The sequence below is a fragment of the Salmo salar genome, chromosome 13, assembly GCF_965601325.2.
Source record: "Salmo salar chromosome 13, fSalSal1, whole genome shotgun sequence".
Taxonomy (NCBI): domain Eukaryota; kingdom Metazoa; phylum Chordata; class Actinopteri; order Salmoniformes; family Salmonidae; genus Salmo; species Salmo salar.
The window spans coordinates 2,999,417-3,020,000 of NC_138303.1; the positions used below are offsets into that span (position 1 = coordinate 2,999,417).

Sequence of the window (20,584 nt, forward strand, 5' to 3'; positions counted from 1 at the left end):
ATATACATATGAGATGAGTAATGCATAGACTAAGATACAGTAGAATAGAATACAGTATATACATATGAGATGAGTAATGCATAGACTAAGATACAGTAGAATAGAATACAGTATATATATATGAGATGAGTAATACATAGACTAAGATACAGTAGGATAGAATACAGTATATACATATGAGATGAGTAATACATAGACTAAGATACAGTAGAATAGTATAGAATACAGTATATACATATGAGATGAGTAATACATAGACTAAGATACAGTAGGATAGAATACAGTATATACATATGAGATGAGTAATACATAGACTAAGATACAGTAGAATAGGATAGAATACAGTATATACATATGAGATGAGTAATGCATAGACTAAGATACAGTAGAATAGAATACAGTATATACATATGAGATGAGTAATGCATAGACTAAGATACAATAGAATGGTATAGAATACAGTATATACATATGAGATGAGTAATACATAGACTAAGATACAGTAGAATAGTATAGAATACAGTATATACATATGAGATGAGTAATACATAGACTAAGATACAGTAGAATAGTATAGAATACAGTATATACATATGAGATGAGTAATACATAGACTAAGATATAGTAGGATAGAATACAGTATATACATATGAGATGAGTAATACATAGACTAAGATACAGTAGAATAGAATACAGTATATACATATGAGATGAGTAATACATAGACTAAGATACAGTAGAATAGAATACAGTATATACATATGAGATGAGTAATACATAGACTAAGATACAGTAGAATAGAATACAGTATATACATATGAGATGAGTAATACATAGACTAAGATACAGTAGTATAGTATAGAATACAGTATATACATATGAGATGAGTAATGCAAGATATGTAAACATTATTAAAGTTACTAGTATTCCATTTATTAAAGTGGCCAGTGATTTCTAGTCTATGTACATAGGCAGCAGGGTCTAATGTGCAACTGATGGCCATTTAACACTCTGATGGCCTTGAGATAGAAGCTGTTTTTCAGTCTCTCATTTCCAGCGTTGATGCACCTGTACTGACCTCGCCTTCTGGATGGTAGCGGGGTGAACAGGCAGTGGCTCGGGTGGTTGTTGTCCTTCATGATCTTTTTGGCCTTCCTGTGACATCGGATGCTGTAGGTTTCCTGGAGGGCAGGTAGTCCCAGGGTCCTTAGCTTAGCCACGAGCTTTGAGGGCACTATGGTGTTGAACGCTGACCTGTAGTCAATGAACAGCATTGTCACATAGGTTTTCCTTTTGTCCAGGAGTGAAAGGGAAGTGTGGAGTGCAATAAAGACTGCATCATCTGTGGAGTGTGTCTAGGGTTTCTGGGATAATGGTGTTGATGTGAACCATGACCAGCCTCTCATTCATGTTTCAGTTGGATCACCATTAGTTCCTGTCAAGGCAGCAGCTACTCTTCCTGGGGTTTATTATGGATCCCCATTAGTTCCTGTCAAGGCAGCAGCTACTCTTCCTGGGGTTTATTATGGATCCCCATTAGTTCCGGCCAAGGCAGCAGCTACTCTTCCTGGGGTTTATTATGGATCCCCATTAGTTCCTTCCAAGGCAACAGCTACTCTTCCTGAGGTTTTTAGGCTTTTACTTTTTCAAGACATCTGCAATCCGCCCTGGCATGCTGTCAATTAACTTCTGGGCCACATCCTGACTGATGGCAGCCCATTCTTGCATAATCAAAGCTTGGAGTTTGTCAGAATTTGTGGGGTTTTGTTTGTCCATCCTCTCTTGAGGATGGACCACAGGTTTGTCAATGGGTTTAAGATCTGGGGAGTTTCCTGGCCATGGACCCAAAATATCGATGTTTTGTTCCCCGAGCCACTTAGTTATCACTTTTGCCTTATGGCAAGGTGCTCCATCATGCTGGAAAAGGCATTGTTCGTCACCAAACTGTTCCTGGATGGTTGGGAGAAGTTGCTCTCGGAGGATGTGTTGGTACCATTCTTTATTCATGGCTGTGTTCTTAGGCAAAATTGTGAGTGAGCCCACTCCCTTGGCTGAGAAGCAACAACACACATAAATGATATCAGGATGCTTTACTGTTGGCATGACACAGGACTGATGGTAGCACTCACCTTGTCTTCTCCGGACAAGCATTTTTCCGGATGCCCCAAACAATCGGAAAGGGGATTCACCAGAGAAAATGACTTTACCCCAGTCCTCAGCAGTCCAATCCTTGTACCTTTTGCAGAATATCAGTCTGTCCCTGATGTTTTTCCTGGAGAGAAGTGGATTCTTTGCTGCCCTTCTTGACACCAGGCCATCCTCCAAAAGTCTTTGCCTCACTGTGCATGCAGATGCACTCACACCTGCCTGCTGCCATTCCTGAGCAAGCTCTATACTGGTGGTGCCCCGATCCCGCAGCTGAATTAACTTTAGGAGATGGTCCTGGTGCTTGCTGGACTTTCTTGGGCGCCCTGAAGTCTTCTTCACAACAATTGAACCGCTCTCCTTGAAGTTCTTGATGATCCGATAAATGGTTGATTTAGGTGCAATCTTACTGGCAGCAATATCCTTGCCTGTGAAGCCCTTTATGTGCAAAGCAATGATGACGGCACATGTTTCCTTGCAGGAAACCATGATTGACAGAGGAAGAACAATGATTCCAAGCACCACCCTCCTTTTGAAGCTTCCAGTTTGTTATTCGAACTCAATCAGCATGACAGAGTGATCTCCAGCCTTGTCCTCGTTAACACTCACACCTGTGTTAACGAGAGAATCACTGACATGATGTCAGCTGGTCCTTTTGTGGCAGGGCTGAAATGCAGTGCAAATGTTTTTGGGGGATTCAGTTCATTTGCATGGCAAAGAGGGACTTTGCAATTAATTGCAATTCATCTGATCACTTTTCATAACATTCTGGAGTATATGTAAATTGCCATCATACAAACTGAGGCAGCAGACTTTGTGAAAATTAATATTTGTGTCATTCTCAAAACTTTTGGCCACGACTGTATAGTGCGTATGTTATCGTGTGTGTGTGTATGCGTGTGTCTGTGCCTGTGTTTGTGTCTCTTCACAGTCCCCACTGTTCCATAAGGTGTATTTTTATGTTCTATTAATCTATTTTTACTTCTGGCATGACTTACTTGATGTGGAATAGAGTTCCATGTAGTCATGGCTCTATGTAGTACTGTGCGCCTCCCATAGTCTGTTCTGGACTTGGGGACTGTGAAGAGACCTCTGGTGGCATGTCTTGTGGGGTATGACTTGTTTACGTGCTGCTGTGCGTTTTGTTGCCGATCTTACTTTGCTACCTGACTACCTCACGGTTTTTACTTTTTCATTACCGTATATTTTTAGTTTTTCCCTCACTCAACTTTTTTCATTCAACTTTTTCACCCTGGAGGTTTTATCTGGACATGGTTCGTCAGGACTTCAAACAGCCGAAGCTAAGTAACATTAACATGATGCCTTCTAATTGCAGTCGTTGTACTTATAATATACAGGAGAACGATCGCCTTACGGCAAGGATAGCTGTGCTGCAAGCCCAGCTTCAGACGCAATCGTTAGGCAAGGGTAATTTCAGTGTAGGAAAGGATGAAACAGCGTCTGTGCCACCAGTAAGTACAGATAGTAACGTTAGTATAAACCCCCTCGCACGGTCCCCGCAGCCGGACATCTTTCTCATGGCTTCTGGAGGGAAACGCTGTAGGAATGCTCAACCGGTGTCGCTTATTCAGCCGACAGAAACTTTCAACCGGTTCTCCCCATTAAGCGAGTCGGAGTCGGAGGCCGAAACTTCTCTGGTCTCTACTCTTCCCGTTGTGGGGTCTGAGACGCCGAAGGCTCCCACCATTAGCTCTGACAAATTGAAAACCCTAGTCATTGGCGACTCCATTACCCGCAGTATTAGACTTAAAACGAATCATCCAGCGATTATACACTGTTTACCAGGGGGCAGGGCTACCGACGTTAAGGCTAATCTAAAGACGATGCTGGCTAAAGCTAAAACTGGCGAGTGTAGAGAGTATAGAGATATTGTTATCCACGTCGGCACCAACGATGTTAGGATGAAACAGTCAGAGGTCACCAAGCGCAACATAGCTTCAGCGTGTAAATCAGCTAGAAAGATGTGTCGGCATCGATTAATTGTCTCTGGCCCCCTCCAAGTTAGGGGGAGTGATGAGCTCTACAGCAGAGTCTCACAACTCAATCGCTGGTTGAAAACTGTGTTCTGCCCCTCCCAAAAGATAGAATTTGTAGATAATTGGCCCTCTTTCTGGGACTCACCCACAAACAGGACCAAGCCTGGCCTGTTGAGGAGTGACGGACTCGATCCTAGCTGGAGGGGTGCTCTCATCTTATCTACGAACATAGATAGGGCTCTAACTCCTCTAACTCCACAATAAAGTAGGGTGCAGGCCAGGCAGCAGGCTGTTAGCCAGCCTGCCAGCTTAGTGGAGTCTGCCATTAGCACAGTCAGCGTAGTCAGCTCAGCTTTCCCCATTGAGACCGTGTCTGTGCCTCGATCTAGGTTGGGCAAAATTAAAGATGGCGGTGTTCGCTTTAGCAATCTCACTAGTATAAAGACCTCCTCCATTCCTGCCATTATTGAAAGAGATTGTGATACCTCACATCTCAAAATTGGGTTACTTAATGTTAGATCCCTCACTTCCAAGGCAGTTATAGTCAATGAACTAATCACTGATCATAATCTTGATGTGATTGGCCTGACTGAAACATGGCTTAAGCCTGATGAATTTACTGTGTTAAATGAGGCCTCACCCCCTGGTTACACTAGTGACCATACCCCCCGTGCATCCGGCAAAGGCGGAGGTGTTGCTAACATTTATGATAGCAAATTTCAATTTACAAAAAAAAAAACAATGACGTTTTCGTCTTTTGAGCTTCTAGTCATGAAATCTATGCAGCCTACTCAATCACTTTTTATAGCTACTGTTTACAGGCCTCCTGGGCCATATGCAGTGTTCCTCACTGAGTTCCCTGAATTCCTATCGGGTCTTGTAGTCATAGCAGATAATATTCTAATTTTTGGTGACTTTAACATTCACATGGAAAAGTCCACAGACCCACTCCAAAAGGCTTTCGGAGCCATCATCGACTCAGTGGGTTTTGTCCAACATGTCTCTGGACCTACTCACTGCCACAGTCATACTCTGGACCTAGTTTTGTCCCATGGAATAAATGTTGTGGATCTTAATGTTTTTCCTCATAATCCAGGATTATCGGACCACCATTTTATTGCGTTTGCAGTGGCAACAAATAATCTGGTCAGACCCAAACCAAGGAGCATTCAAAGTCGTGCTATAAATTCTCAGACAACCCAAAGATTCCTTGATGCCCTTCCAGACTCCCTCTGCCTACCCAAGGACGTCAGAGGACAAAAATCAGTTAACCACCTAACCGAGGAACTCAATTTAACCTTGCGCAATACCCTAGATGCAGTTGCACCCCTAAAAACTAAAAACATCTGTCATAAGAAACTAGCTCCCTGGTATACAGAAAATACACGAGCTCTGAAGCAAGCTTCCAGAAAATTGGAAGGGAAATGGCGCCACACCAAACTGGAAGTCTTCCGACTAGCTTGGAAAGACAGTACCGTGCAGTATCGAAGAGCCCTCACTGCTGCTCGATCATCCTATTTTTCCAACTTAATTGAGGAAAATAAGAACAATCCGAAATTTATTTTTGATACTGTCGGAAAGCTAACTAAAAAGTAGCATTCGCAAATGGAGGATGGCTTTCACTTCAGCAGTAATAAATTTATGAACTTCTTTGAGGAAAAGATCATGATCATTAGAAAGCAAATTACGGACTCCTCTTTAAATCTGCGTATTCCTCCAAAGTTCCATTGTCCTGAGTCTGCACAACTCTGCCAGGACCTAGGATCAAGGGAGATACTAAAGTGTTTTAGTACTATATCTCTTGACACAATGATGAAAATAATCATGGCCTCTAAACCCTCAAGCTGCATACTGGACCCTATTCCAACTAAACTACTGAAAGAGCTGCTTCCTGTGCTCGGCCCTCCTATGTTGAACATAATAAACGGCTCTCTATCCACCGGATGTGTACCAAGCTCACTAAAAGTGGCAGTAATAAAGCTTCTCTTGAAAAAGCCGAATCTTGACCCAGAAATTATAAAAAACTATCGGCCTATATCGAATCTTCCATTCCTCTCAAAAATGTTAGAAAAAGCTGTTGCGCAGCAACTCACTGCCTTCCTGAAGAAAAACAATGTATACGAAACGCTTCAGTCTGGTTTTAGACCCCATCATAGCACTGAGACTGCACTTGTGAAGGTGGTAAATCACCTTTTTATGACGTCAGACCGAGGCTCTGCATCTGTCCTCGTGCTCCTAGATCTTAGTGCTGCTTTTGATACCATCGACCACCACATTCTTTTGGAGAGATTGGAAACCCAAATTGGTCTACATGGACAAGTTCTGGCCTGGTTTAGATCTTATCTGTCGGAAAGATATCAGTTTGTCTCTTTGAACGGTTTGTCCTCTGACAAATCAATTGTAAATTTCGGTGTTCCTCAAGGTTCCGTTTTAGGACCACTATTGTTTTCACTATATATTTTACCTCTTGGGGATGTCATTCGAAAACATAATGTTAAATTTCACTGCTATGCGGACGACACACAGCTGTACATTTCAATGAAACATGGTGAAGCCCCAAAACTCCCCTCGCTAGAAGCCTGTGTTTCAGACATAAAGAAGTGGATGGCTCAAAACGTTCTACTTTTAAACTCGGACAAAACAGAGATGCTTATTCTAGGTCCCAAGAAACAAAGAGATCTTCTGTTGAATCTGACAATTCATCTGGATGGTTGTACAGTCGTCTCAAATAAAACAGTGAAGGACCTCGGCGTTACTCTGGACCCTGCTCTCTCTTTTGAAGAACATATCAAGACTGTTTCAAGGACAGCTTTTTTCCATCTACGTAACATTGCAAAAATCAGAAACTTTCTGTCCAAAAATGATGCAGAAAAATTAATCCATGCTTTTGTTACTTCTAGGCTGGACTACTGCAATGCTCTACTTTCCGTCTACCCGGATAAAGCACTAAACAAACTTCAGTTGGTGCTAAATACGGCTGCTAGAATCCTGACTAGAACCAAAAAATTTGATCATATTACTTCAGTGCTAGCCTCCCTACACTGGCTTCCTGTTAAGGCAAGGGCTGATTTCAAGGTTTTACTGCTAACCTACAAAGCATTACATGAGCTTGCTTCTACCTATCTTTCCGATTTGGTCCTGCCGTACATACCTACACGTACGCTACGGTCACAAGACGCAGGCCTCCTAATTGTCCCTAGAATTTCTAAGCAAACGGCTGGAGGTAGGGCTTTCTCCTATAGAGCTCCATTTTTATGGAATGGTCTGCCTACCCATGTGAGAGACGCAGACTCAGTCTCAACCTTTAAGTCTTTACTGAAGACTTATCTCTTCAGTAGGTCCTATGATTAAGTATAGTCTGGCCCAGGAGTGTGAAGGTGAACGGAAAGGCTGGAGCAACGAACCGCCCTTGCTGTCTCTGCCTTGCCGGTTCCCCTCTCTCCACTGGGATTCTCTGCCTCTAACCCTATTACAGGGGCTGAGTCACTGGCTTACTGGTGTTCTTCCATGCCGTCCATGGGGGGGGGTGCGTCACTTGAGTGGGTTGAGTCACTGACGTGGTCTTCCTGTCTGGGTTGGCGCCCCCCCCCCCCCCCTTGGGTTGTGCCGTGGCGGAGATCTTTGTGGGCTATACTCGGCCTTGTCTTAGGACGGTAAGTTGGTGGTTGGAGACATCCCTCTAGTGGTGTGGGGGCTGTGCTTTGGCAAAGTGGGTGGGGTTATATCCTGCCTGTTTGGCCCTGTCCGGGGGTATCATCGGATGGGGCCACAGTGTCTCCTGATCCCTCCTGTCTCAGCCTCCAGTATTTATGCTGCAGTAGTTTATGTGTCGGGGGGATAGGGTCAGTCTGTTACATCTGGAGTATTTCTCTTGTCTTATCCGGTGTCCTGTATGAATTTAAATATGCTCTCTCTAATTCTCTCTTCTCTCTTTCTTTCTTTCTCTCGGAGGACCTGAGCCCAAGGACCATGCCTCAGGACTACCTGGCATGATGACTCCTTGCTGTCCCCAGTCCACCTGGCCATGCTGCTGCTCCAGTTTCAACTGTTCTGCCTGCGACTATGGAACCCTGACCTGTTCACCGGACATGCATGTTGCACCCTCGACAACTACTATGATTATTATTATTTGACCATGCTGGTCATTTATGAACATTTTAACATCTTGACCATGTTCTGTTATAATATCCACCCGGTACAGCCAGAAGAGGACTGGCCACCCCTCATAGCCTGGTTCCTCTCTAGGTTTCTTCCTAGGTTTTTTGCCTTTCTAGGGAGTTTTTCCTAGGGAGTTTTTCCTAGCCACCGTGCTTCTTTCACATGCATTGCTTGCTGTTTGGGGTTTTAGGCTGGGTTTCTGTACAGCACTTTGAGATATCAGCTGATGTTTTTTATTTATTTATTTATTTATTTATTTCACCTTTATTTAACCAGGTAGGCAAGTTGAGAACAAGTTCTCATTTACAATTGCGACCTGGCCAAGATAAAGCAAAGCAGTTCGACAACATACAACAACACAGAGTTACACATGGAGTAAAACAAACATAGTCAATAATACAGTAGAAAAATAAGTCTATATACAATGTGAGCAAATGATGTGAGATAAGGGAGGTAAAGGCAAAAAAGGCCATGGTGGCAAAGTATAGCAAGAAAAACACTGGAATGGTAGATTTGTAGTTTGAAGAAAGTTCAGAGATAAAATATAAATAATATGGTGCAAAGGAGCAAAATAAATAAAATAAATAAATACAGTAGGGGAAGAGGTAGTAGTTTGGGCTAAGTTATAGATGGGCTATGTACAGGTGCAGTGATCTGTGAGCTGCTCTGACAGCTGGTGCTTAAAGCTAGTGAGCGAGATAAGTGTTTCCAGTTTCAGAGATTTTTGTAGTTCGTTCCAGTCATTGGCAGCAGAGAACTGGAAGGAGAGACGACCAAAGGAGGAGTTGGCTTTAGGGGTGACCAGAGAGATATACCTGCTGGAGCGCGTGCTACAGGTGGGTGCTGCTATGGTGACCAGTGAGCGGAGATAAGGGGGGACTTTACCTAGCAGGGTCTTGTAGATGACCTGGAGCCAATGTGTTTGGCGACGATTATGAAGCGAAGGCCAGCCAACGAGAGCGTACAGGTCGCAGTGGTGGGTAGTATATGGGGCTTTGGTGACAAAACGGATGGCACTGTGATAGACTGCATCCAGCTTGTTGAGTAGGGTATTGGAAGCTATTTTGTAAATGACATCGCCGAAGTCGAGGATTGGTAGGATGGTCAGTTTTACGAGGGTATGTTTGGCAGCATGAGTGAAGGATGCTTTGTTGCGAAATAGGAAGCCAATTCGAGATTTCACTTTGGATTGGAGATGATTGATGTGAGTCTGGAAGGAGAGTTTACAGTCTAACCAGACACCTAGGTATTTGTAGTTGTCCACAAATTCTAAGTTAGAACCGTCCAGAGAAGTGATGCTGGACAGGCGGGCAGGTGCAGGCAGCGATCGGTTGAAGAGCATGCATTTAGTTTTACTTGTGTTTAGGAGCAGTTGGAGACCACGGAAGGAGAGTTGAATGGCATTGAAGCTCGTCTGGAGGGTTGTTAACACAGTGTCCAAAGAAGGGCCAGAAGTGTACAGAATGGTGTCGTCTGCGTAGAGGTGGATCAGAGATTCACCAGCAGCAAGAGCGACATCATTTATGTATACAGAGAAAAGAGTTGGCCCAAGAATTGAACCCTGTGGTACCCCCATAGAGACTGCCAGAGGTCCAGACAGTAGGCCCTCCGATTTGACAAACTGAACTCTGTCAGAGAAGTAGTTGGTGAACCAGGCGACGCAATCGTTTGAGAAACCAAGGCTACTGAGTCTGCAGATGAGGATGTGGTGATTAACAGAGTCAAAAGCTTTGGCCAGGTCAATGAATACGGCAGCACAGTATTGTTTCTTATCGATGGCGGTTACGATGTCGTTTAGGACCTTGAGCGTGGCTGAGGTGCACCCATGACCAGCTCTGAAACCAGATTGCATAGCGGAGAGGGTGCGGTGGGATTCGAAATGGCCGGTAATCTGTTTGTTGACTTGGCTTTCAAAGACCTTAGAAAGGCAGGGTAGGATGGATATAGGTCTGTAGCAATTTGGGTCAAGAGTGTCACCTCCTTTGAAGAGGGGGATGACAGCAGCTGCTTTCCAATCTATGGGAATCTCAGACGACACGAAAGAGAGGTTGAACAGGCTAGTAATAGGGGTTGCAATCATTTCGGCAGATAATTTTAGAAAGAAAGGGTCCAGATTGTCAAGCCCAGCTGATTTGTAGGGGTCCAGATTTTGCAGCTCTTTCAGAACATCAGCTGAATGGATTTGGGAGAAGGAGAAATGGGGGAGGCTTGGGCGAGTAGCTGTGGGGGGTGCAGTGCTGTTGAATGCAGTAGGGGTAGTTAGGTGGAAAGCATGGCCAGCCGTAGAAAAATGCTTATTGAAATTCTCAATTATAGTGGGCTTATCGGTGGTGACAGAGTTTCCTATCCTCAGTGCAGTGGGCAGTTGGGAGGAGGTGTTCTTATTCTCCATGGACTTTACAATGTCCCAGAACTTTTTAGAGTTGGAGTTGCACGAAGCGAATTTCTGTTTGAAAAAGCTAGCCTTGGCGTTTCTAACTGCCTGTGTGTATTGGTTTCTAACTTCCCTAAAAAGTTGCATATCGCGGGGGCAGTTCGATGCTAATGCAGAACGCCACAGGATATTTTGTGTTGGTTAAGGGCAGTCAGGTCTGGGGAGAACCAAGGGCTATATCTGTTCCTGGTTCTAAATTTCTTGAAAGGGGCATGCTTATTTAAGATGGAGAGGAAGGCATTTTTTTAAAATAACCAGGCATCCTCTACTGACGGGATGAGGTCAATATCCTTCCAGGATACCAGGGCCAGGTCGAATAGAAAGGCTTGCTCGTTGAAATGTTTCAGGGAGCGTTTGACAGTGATGAGTGGAGGTCGTTTGACCGCTGACCCATTACGGGTGCAGGCAATGAGGCAGTGATCGCTGAGATCTTGGTTGAAAACAGCAGAGGTGTATTTAGAGGGCACGTTGGTTAGGATGATATCTATGAGGGTGCCAGTGTTTGCGGCTTTGGGGTTGTACCTGGTGGGTTCATTAATAATTTGTGTGAGATTGAGGGCATCAAGCTTGGATTGTAGGATGGCTGGGGTGTTAAGCATGTCCCAGTTTAGGTCACCTAGTAGCATGAGCTCTGAAGATAGATGGGGGGCAATCAGTTCACATATGGTGTCCAGAGCACAACTAGGGGCCGAGGGGGGTCTATAGCAGGCGGCAACGGTGAGAGACTTGTTTTTGGAGAGGTGGATTTTTAAAAGTAGAAGTTCAAATTGTTTGGGTACAGACCTGGATAGCAGGACAGAACTCTGCAGGCTATCTCTGCAGTAGATTGCAACACCGCCCCCTTTGGTCGTTCTATCTTGTCTGAAAATGTTGTAGTTAGGGATGAAGATTTCAGAGTTTTTGGTGGACTTCCTAAGCCAAGATTCAGACACAGCTAGGACATCCGGGTTGGCAGAGTGTGCTAAAGCAGTGAATAAAACAAACTTAGGGAGGAGGCTTCTAATGTTAACATGCATGAAACCAAGGTTATTACGGTTACAGAAGTCATCAAAAGAGAGCGCCTGGGGAGTAGGAGTGGAGCCAGGCACTGCAGGGCCTGGATTCACCTCTACATCCCCAGAGGAGCAGAGAAGAATAAGTATGAGGGTACGGCTAAAAGCTATAAGAATTGGTCGTCTGTGACGTCCAGAATAGAGAGAAAAAGGAGCAGGTTTCTGGGGGCGATAAAATAGCTTCAAGGTATAATGTACAGACAAAGGTATGGTGGGATGTGAGTACAGAGGAGGTAAACCTAGGCATTTAGTGATTATGAGAGAGATATTGTCTCTAGAAACATCATTGAAACCAGAAGATGTCATAGCATGTGTGGGTGGAGGAACTGAGAGGTTGGATAAGGTATAATGAGCAGGGCTAGAGGCTCTACAGTGAAATAAGCCAATAAACACTAACCAGAACAGCAATGGACATTACATATTGGCATTAAGGAGAGGCATGCTTAGCCGAGTGATCAAAGGGTCTAGTGAGATTCAGACAGCTAGCCGGGCCATAGGTAGCAAGCTGGTGGAAGATGTAGGGAGGTCTGTTTTTAGCCACCTCGTGCGTTTCCGTCTGTGGGTTAGTGGGGTTCCGTGTGGAAGGGGGGACCTGTCCAAGTTGGCAAAATAGTTAGTTATAGTGGCCCAAGAAAAGTGTCCGATAGACCTATTCAGATCGCAACCGATAAGACAGCTAACGATTAGCCGGCCGTAGATGGGCGATCAGGTTACGTCGCGACGGAGGGGACAGTTGGATAACTCCCTCGGGCAGATAACGTCGGTGGTCCAGTCGTGAAGACCCGATGGGGGTCCGCATCGGCAGTAAAAAGGGTCAGGATAGGTGATTGTAGTCCAGGAGACACTTCAGCTGGCTAGCTCAGGAAAAGCCCACGAGTGGCTGACGGAACTCTTCAGCTGGCTAGCTCCGTAATAATGTGTGTTAATTCCGTGACCGACGTTGCCAATAGTCACTCAGGTAGCAGCTAGTTAGCTGCAAGATCCAGGTGTAAATGTCCAGAGCCTGCGGTAGAAATCGGGGAAAGGAGAGAGAATAGGTCCGGTATGCTCTGGTCTGAGTCGCGCTGTACAAAACTGGCGATAGCTTTTCGAGCTAATGGATAGCTGAGGACAGCTAACCGTGGCTAGCTGAACTCCAACGTTAACCAGTGAAAATGGCTAACCTCTGGCTAGCTTCTGTTGTGGAATTCAGATGAGGTAAATAATACTTTCTTTTTTAAATTGGTGAGGCGGGTTGCAGGAGAGTGCTTTGAGGTTGAGTTTTTAGAAGAAAAAAATGTAAAAAGATAAATGAAGAAAAATATGTAAATATATATATACACGGGACACGACAAGAGGAGGTTAGAGGACGTCTGAACTGCTACGCCATCTTGGATAATAGTGATATGATGATATCATATCATAATGATATGATTAAATGTGTAACAAACATCTGTAACTCAAAGTTCTTTCTCTGTGTATAGGGGCCAATCAGAAGAACCCTGCAAACCGCGATGCCACGGATGAGGGGGTCCAGATTCTGGTCACCTGATAGGGGCCTCCGATTGTGAAGGCGATGCACAGGGGAGATTCGATGCAGTGAGGGTCAATATCAAGTCTCGGACCACCTGTCTCAAAGCCAGCCTCTACCCCCAAGCCACAAGACTGATCCAACAGCTGAACCCTCGGTTGACTACTACACCCTATCACAAACGTATAATTTATTCATAGACACAATTAAATCCCTTTAGTCTACCGGACCAATGCAATAGTTGGTCACCTAACTTTGTAAGCATTTCAGTGTTTCAGTCAGTTTCAGTTTACACCTGTTGATGACATGATGTCTGCCGTCTTAGTGTCTGTGCCACCCAGGGTCTGTCGCAGCCGGCCGCGCCCGGGAGGCCCAATGGCGCACAATTGGCCCAACGTTGTCTGGGTTAGGGAGGGTTAGGCCGGGCAGGGATACCCTTGTCTCATCACGCACTAGCGACTCCTGTGGCGGGCCGGGCTCAGTTCACGCTGACCAGGTCGCCAGGTGTACGGTGTTTCCTCTGACACATTGGTGCGGCTGGCTTCCGGGTTGGATGGTCATTGTGTCAAGAAGCAGTGCGGGTTGGGTTGTATTTCAGAGGAGGCATGGCTTTCGACCTCTCTCCAGAGTCTGTATGGGAGTTGCAGTGATGAGACAAGACTGTAACTACTACCAATTGGATACCACGAAATTGGGGAGAAAAAATAAGAAAAAAAATACTATTCTGTGCAGCCGTATTCATCGACCTGGCCAAAGCTTTCGACTCTTGTCAATCACCACATCCTCATCGGTAGACTCAATAGACTTGGTTTCTCAAATGACTGCCTCGCCTGGTTCACAAACTACTTCTCAGACAGAGTTCAGTGTGTCAAATCGGAGGGGACTGTTGTCCGGACCTCTGGCAGTCTCTATGGGGGTGCCACATGGTTACATTCTCGGGCTGACTCTCTTCTCTGTATACATCAATGATGTTGCCCTTGCTGCTGGTGATTCTCTGATCCACCTCTACGCAGACGACACCATTCTGTATACTTCTGGCCCTTCTTTGGACACTGTTAACTAACCTCCAGATGAGGTTCAATGCCATACAACTCTCCTTCCGTGGCCTCCAACTGCTCTTAAATACAAGTAAAACTAAATGCATGCTCTTCAACCGATCGCTGCCCACTCCTGCCAGCCCATCCAGCATCACTACTCTGGATGGTTCTGACTTAAAATATGTGGACAACTACAAATTAGTTCTTAACTGACTTGCCTAGTAAATAAAGGTAAAAAAAAAAAAATGTGCACCTGATCATAGCCCATATGTAAATAGCCCATCCAACTACCTCATCCCCATATTGTTATTTTAGATTTTTTTTTGCTCCTTTGCACCCAGTATCTCTACTTGCACATTAATCTCCTGTACATCTATCACTCCAGTGTTTAATTGCTAAATTGTAATTACTTTGCCACTACGGCCTATTTATTGCCTTCCCTCTCTAATCTTACCTCATTTGCACACACTGTATATAGACTTTTCTATTGTGTTATTGACTGTACGTTTGTTAATTCCATGTGTAACTCTGTGATGTTGTTTGTGTCGCACTGCTTGCTTTATCTTGGCCAGGTCGTAGTTGTAAATGAGAACTTGTTCTCAACCAGCCTACCTGGTTAAATAAAGGTGAAATATATATATATATATATATATATATATATATATATATATATATATATATTTAAATAAACATATCTAGTCGTGTCAGCTTAATTCACTAACAGGTACTGAGAAAATTGATAATGTTACTTGTTTACTTGTTATTTCCATTCTGGGATAGTTGTTCACTGAATTGCTAGCACTACTTGGTCGCGCTGCTACATTGGCTACAATGTAAACAGATGCAGCTGGCTAGCATAAAATCCAGCTTTGTTGCCATGATGTCATCTCGACCTTACTAAGTGGGATGCATTGTTGAGCGCTAAATCTCAAGGGGTTCGTGCTGAAGGCAAGAACAAGATGTCTGGAGAAGTACAGTATCATCATAAGGAGACGTATACTCAGAATACGGAGGAGGAATGGAGGGAAAAAGAGAGGCAGAGGAGGTCTAAGAGAGAGAGGGAGGAAGAAGGTGAACTCGAGTCGGTTAAAAATGGTGGAAAAAAGGGAGATGGTTTGTTAAAGTGGTAGAAAATGTAAGCAGAGTGAGTTGAATACAGGAGGAGAAAGTGAATGAGGGCAAAGTATTGGCGGTGGTAGGTGTGGTGAAGTTCTCGGGGCCTGAGGCTTACACCGAGGGCCAGGATAAAGATGATTCTATGATAGTAGGAGTGACGTTTTTGGAAAAAGTGGACCCCTGCCTTTTGGCTGATCCATTTGTGGTTTCATGGTGGGTGAAAACAGAGTTGGGTTGCTGTGGAATCAGTGAGGGGAACCAGAAGAGGTCTTGTGATAATTGTTTGTGTTTCTGCTGGTCAGAGGTAGAAGGCGCTCCGCGTTAAACGAATGGTGACAAGAGATGTGAATTGTTTTGCTCTCAAGAAAAGGGCCCCATTGAAAGGAGTGATTACTGGGGGTAGCGGTAAATGTGAAAGGAGTGATTACTGGGGTAGAGGTAAATGTGAAAGGAGTGATTACTGGGGGTAGAGGTAAATGTGAAAGGAGTGATTACTGGGGGTAGAGGTAAATGTGAAAGGAGTGATAATTGGGGGTAGAGGTAAATGTTAAAGGAGTGATTATTGGGGGTAGCGGTAAATGTGAAAGGAGTGATTATTGGGGGTAGAGGTAAATGTGAAAGGAGTGATTACTGGGGGTAGAGGTAAATGTGAAAGGAGTGGTTACTGGGGGTAGCGGTAAATGTGAAAGGAGTGATTATTGGGGGTAGAGGTAAATGTGAAAGGAGTGATTACTGGGGGTAGCGGTAAATGTGAAAGGAGTGATTACTGGGGGTAGAGGTAAATGTGAAAGGAGTGATTACTGGGGGTAGAGGTAAATGTGAAAGGAGTGATTACTGGGAGTAGAGGTAAATGTGAAAGGAGTGATTACTGGGGGTAGAGGTAAATGTGAAAACTGACCAACTGAAGGGGAAGATTCCCGGTGTTTGTGATGCTCGTCGTTTGGTGCAATGCAGACCGGGTGGCGTGAGTCAGACCGGGTGGCGAGACTCAGACCGGGTGGCGAGACTCAGACCGGGTGGCGAGACTCAGACAGGATGGCATGACTCACACCGGGTGGCGAGACTCAGACCGGGTGGCGAGACTCAGACCGGGTGGCGAGACTCAGACAGGGTGGCGTGACTCAGACAGGGTGGCGAGACTCAGACCGGGTGGCGAGACTCAGACCGGGAGGCGAGACTCAGACCGGGAGGCGAGACTCAGACCGGGTGGCGAGACTCAGACAGGGTGGCGTGACTCAGACCGGGTGGCGAGACTCAAACAGGGTGGCGTGACTCAGACAGGGTGGCGTGACTCAGACCGGGTGGCGTGACTCAGACAGGGTGGCGTGACTCAGACCGGGTGGCGAGACTCAGACCGGTTGGCGAGACTCAGACAGGGTGGCGTGACTCAGACAGGGTGGCGTGACGCAGACAGGGTGGCGAGACTCAGACTGGGTGGCGAGACTGAGACCGGGTGGCGAGACTCAGACCGGGTGGCGAGACTCAGACCGGGTGGCGAGACTCAGACAGGGTGGCGAGACTCAGACAGGGTGGCGTGACTCAGACCGCGTGGCGTGACTCAGACAGGGTGGCGTGACTCAGACAGGGTGGCGTGACTCAGACAGGGTGGCGTGACTCAGACCGCGTGGTGTGACTCAGACAGGGTGGCGTGACTCAGACAGGGTGGCGTGACTCAGACAGGGTGGCGTGACTCAGACCGGGTGGCGAGACTCAGACAGGGTGGCGTGACTCAGACCGGGTGGCGAGACTCAGACAGGGTGGCGTGACTCAGACAGGGTGGCGTGAGTGGTGAAACAGAAGAGTCGTTGTCTCTTTTGAGTTTTGATGTTGAGTCTTTGCCCGACAAGGTAATGTTAGGATTTATAAGTTAACCTGTACGAGCTTTTGTGCCGAATACATTACATTGTTACAGGTGTCAAGCTTATGGGCATGAGGCAGCAGTGTGTAGGAGGAAGGTTGCTAGGTGTTCCTATGTAACAGCAGTGTGGAGGAGGAAGGTTCCTATGTAGCAGCAGTGTGGAGGAGGAGGAAGGTTCCTATGTAGCAGCAGTGTGTAGGAGGGAGGTTCCTAGGTGTGAGAAGTGTGCAGAAGGGAATGAGACAAAGGAATGTGTAGCATTGGGGAAAGTAGTGGTATTGTAGGTAGTAGTGGTATTGTAGGTAGTAGTGGTATGTTTTAATTGTAGGTAGTAGTGGTATTGTAGGTAGTAGTGGTATGTGTTAATTGTAGGTAGTAGTGGTATTGTAGGTAGTAGTGGTATTGTAGGTAGTAGTGGTATTGTAGGTAGTAGTGGTATGTGTTAATTGTAGGTAGTAGTGGTATTGTAGGTAGTAGTGGTATGTGTTAATTGTAGGTAGTAGTGGTATTGTAGGTAGTAGTGGTATGTGTTAACTGTAGGTATTAGTGGTATGTGTTAATTGTAGGTCGTAGTGGTATTGTAGGTAGTAGTGGTATGTGTTAACTGTAGGTAGTAGTGGTATTGTAGGTAGTAGTGGTATGTGTTAATTGTAGGTAGTAGTGGTATTGTAGGTAGTAGTGGTATGTGTTAATTGTAGGTAGTAGTGGTATTGTAGGTAGTAGTGGTATTGTAGGTAGTAGTGGTATGTGTTAACTGTAGGTAGTAGTGGTATTGTAGGTAGTAGTGGTATGTGTTAATTGTAGGTAGTAGTGGTATTGTAGGTAGTAGTGGTATGTGTTCATTGTAGGTAGTAGTGGTATTGTAGGTAGTAGTGGTATGTGTTAATTGTAGGGGTGCCCATGGGGCTGGGGATCAGAAATGTCCCGTGTGAGAGAGGCAGGTTGAGGTTTCCAGGGTTAGAGTGGTGCAGAAGTTGACATATGCTGAGGCAGTGAAGAAAGTATAGGAAGATGGGTTAAGGGTGAGGGATCCTGAGAGGAGTGGTGTAGTAGTAGATCTGTACCAGAACAGAGAGGAGTGGTGTAATAGTAGATCTGTACCAGAACAGAGGGAGGGATCCTGAGAGGAGTGGTGTAGTAGTAGATCTGTACCAGAACAGAGAGGAGTGGTGTAGTAGTAGATCTGTACCAGAACAGAGGGAGGGATCCTGAGAGGAGTGGTGTAGTAGTAGATCTGTACCAGAACAGAGGGAGGGATCCTGAGAGGAGTGGTGTAGTAGTAGATCTGTACCAGAACAGAGGGAGGGATCCTGAGAGGAGTGGTGTAGTAGTAGATCTGTACCAGTACAGAGGGAGGGATCCTGAGAGGAGTGGTGTAGTAGTAGATCTGTACCAGAACAGAGACGAGTGGTATAGTAGTAGATCTGTACCAGAACAGAGGGAGGGATCCTGAGAGGAGTGGTGTAGTAGTAGATCTGTACCATAACAGAGAGGAGTGGTGTAGTAGTAGATCTGTACCAGAACAGAGAGGAGTGGTGTAGTAGTAGATCTGTACCAGAACAGAGAGGAGTGGTGTAGTAGTAGATCTGTACCAGAACAGAGGGAGGGATCCTGAGAGGAGTGGTGTAGTAGTAGATCTGTACCAGAACAGAGAGGAGTGGTGTAGTAGTAAATCTGTACCAGAACAGAGAGGAGTGGTGTAGTAGTAGATCTGTACCAGAACAGAGGGAGGGATCCTGAGAGGAGTGGTGTAGTAGTAGATCTGTACCAGAACAGATGGATAAACCAACAAGTGATATATGTTTCAGTAAGATTGGATTGATAGCATATATAACGGTTATCATGGTTATCAACTTTACTGCAGGGATGGAATGCAAGTCACAGAAAATGAAGGTTGTGTTGGCAGCTGCAGAGAGGTATTTGGGTGTGTGAGACTTGACATCAGAAGAGTTACAGGGTGTGTTCAGTGGTGGTGTCCCATCCTTTCAGGCTGTTGGCCTGAGGTAAGACTAGATAGATATAAATAGTGGAGAATGGTATTTTTTGTTTGTTGTGAGTGTAGTGTTAGATGGTACGGTATTTGTTTTTTTCCCAAGCAAAGTTTCAGGTAGTTCTACTCCAGTCCGGTAGGTGGCGGTCAATGCAACATGTATTGGATGCCAGACGCCGTTTTAACGTCGATGACGTCATCTCTCACAGTGCGGAAGTTGTAATTTTCCTGGCGCAAGCTAGCATAGCTCAGTCACTTTCACGGCTACATTAGCACAATGTCAAGAGACCTATCGCTACAAATAATTTTACCAGATTTGAATAGAAACACGACGTAGAGTTAGTTGGTTGTCAATTGCGGAAATACGCTTGGTCTGCGACAATCAAACCAGAGCTAGCTAGGCTAATTAACTAGCGTTAGCCTGATTGGCGCTAGCTAGCTAGCTACGTGAAGAGAGCTACAGAGAAAAGGTAAGCTGTCTTGACATCAAGTTAGCTAGATATGTGTCATTGGGCTGCCACTGTTGTGCTAACTAGCTATTAGCCATGTTAGGTAGTTAGCCCCATGTCAGTCTAGCTAAACCTTACCAAACGAAGGGTGTTGTTGACGGCTTTCTAGTTATAGGCTTTATATGACTGGATGACTTGCAAATAGTTGACCGTATTTCATTAACTAACACGGTCTGTAGTTAGCAGGAGTTTGCTAAGTAAAGAGAGGTTAACTAACTAGATATAAATCACCATGATGGAACTAGAAGTGAAAGTGAAAGTAGACTAGCTAGCTCCGAGCGGACTGACTGTTTTTCCATTAACTTGTCCAGTGACTTGTTTGTATTGTTGACAGGTAGAAAATAGATGCGACAATTATTTTACGGCGCGTTTCCATTGAACCCAAGTGTTGTCGATAAACTGGACGTAATGACAACACACACAACGTTACAGTGTTGAAGTGTTTCCATAACCCATTTAGACAAGTTGAGCATTGAATTGGCGACAGCCACCTCATGTCTTATGTAGCCAGCATGGACACTCTTACTGACAGTTGTGGCTGTTTTGTGTGATGTATTGTTGTCTCTACCTTCTTGACCTTTGTGCTGTTGTCTGTGCCCAATAATGTTTGTACCATGTTGTTGTGCTGCTACCATGTTGTGTTGCTACCATGGTGTTGTCATGTTGTGTTGCTGCCTTGTTGTCATGTGTTGCTGCCTTGTTGTGTTCTCTTAGGTCTCTCTATATGTAGTGTTGTGTTGTCTCTCTTGTTGTGTGTTTTGTCCTATATTTATATTTA

At 45.1% G+C, this 20,584-nt stretch overlaps 1 protein-coding gene across 1 annotated transcript in view; it reads left to right on the forward strand.

Moving 5' to 3' along the window:
- Positions 1-19,455: 19,455 nt before the first annotated feature.
- The window catches only part of ikbkg (inhibitor of nuclear factor kappa B kinase regulatory subunit gamma), a 131,286-nt gene continuing 130,157 nt past the window's right edge, over positions 19,456-20,584 (forward strand). Inside the window, exon 1 of the mRNA XM_082959778.1 lies at positions 19,456-19,767. The gene's annotated coding sequence lies outside the window, so the exon portion shown is untranslated. The remainder of the gene's footprint in view (positions 19,768-20,584) is intronic.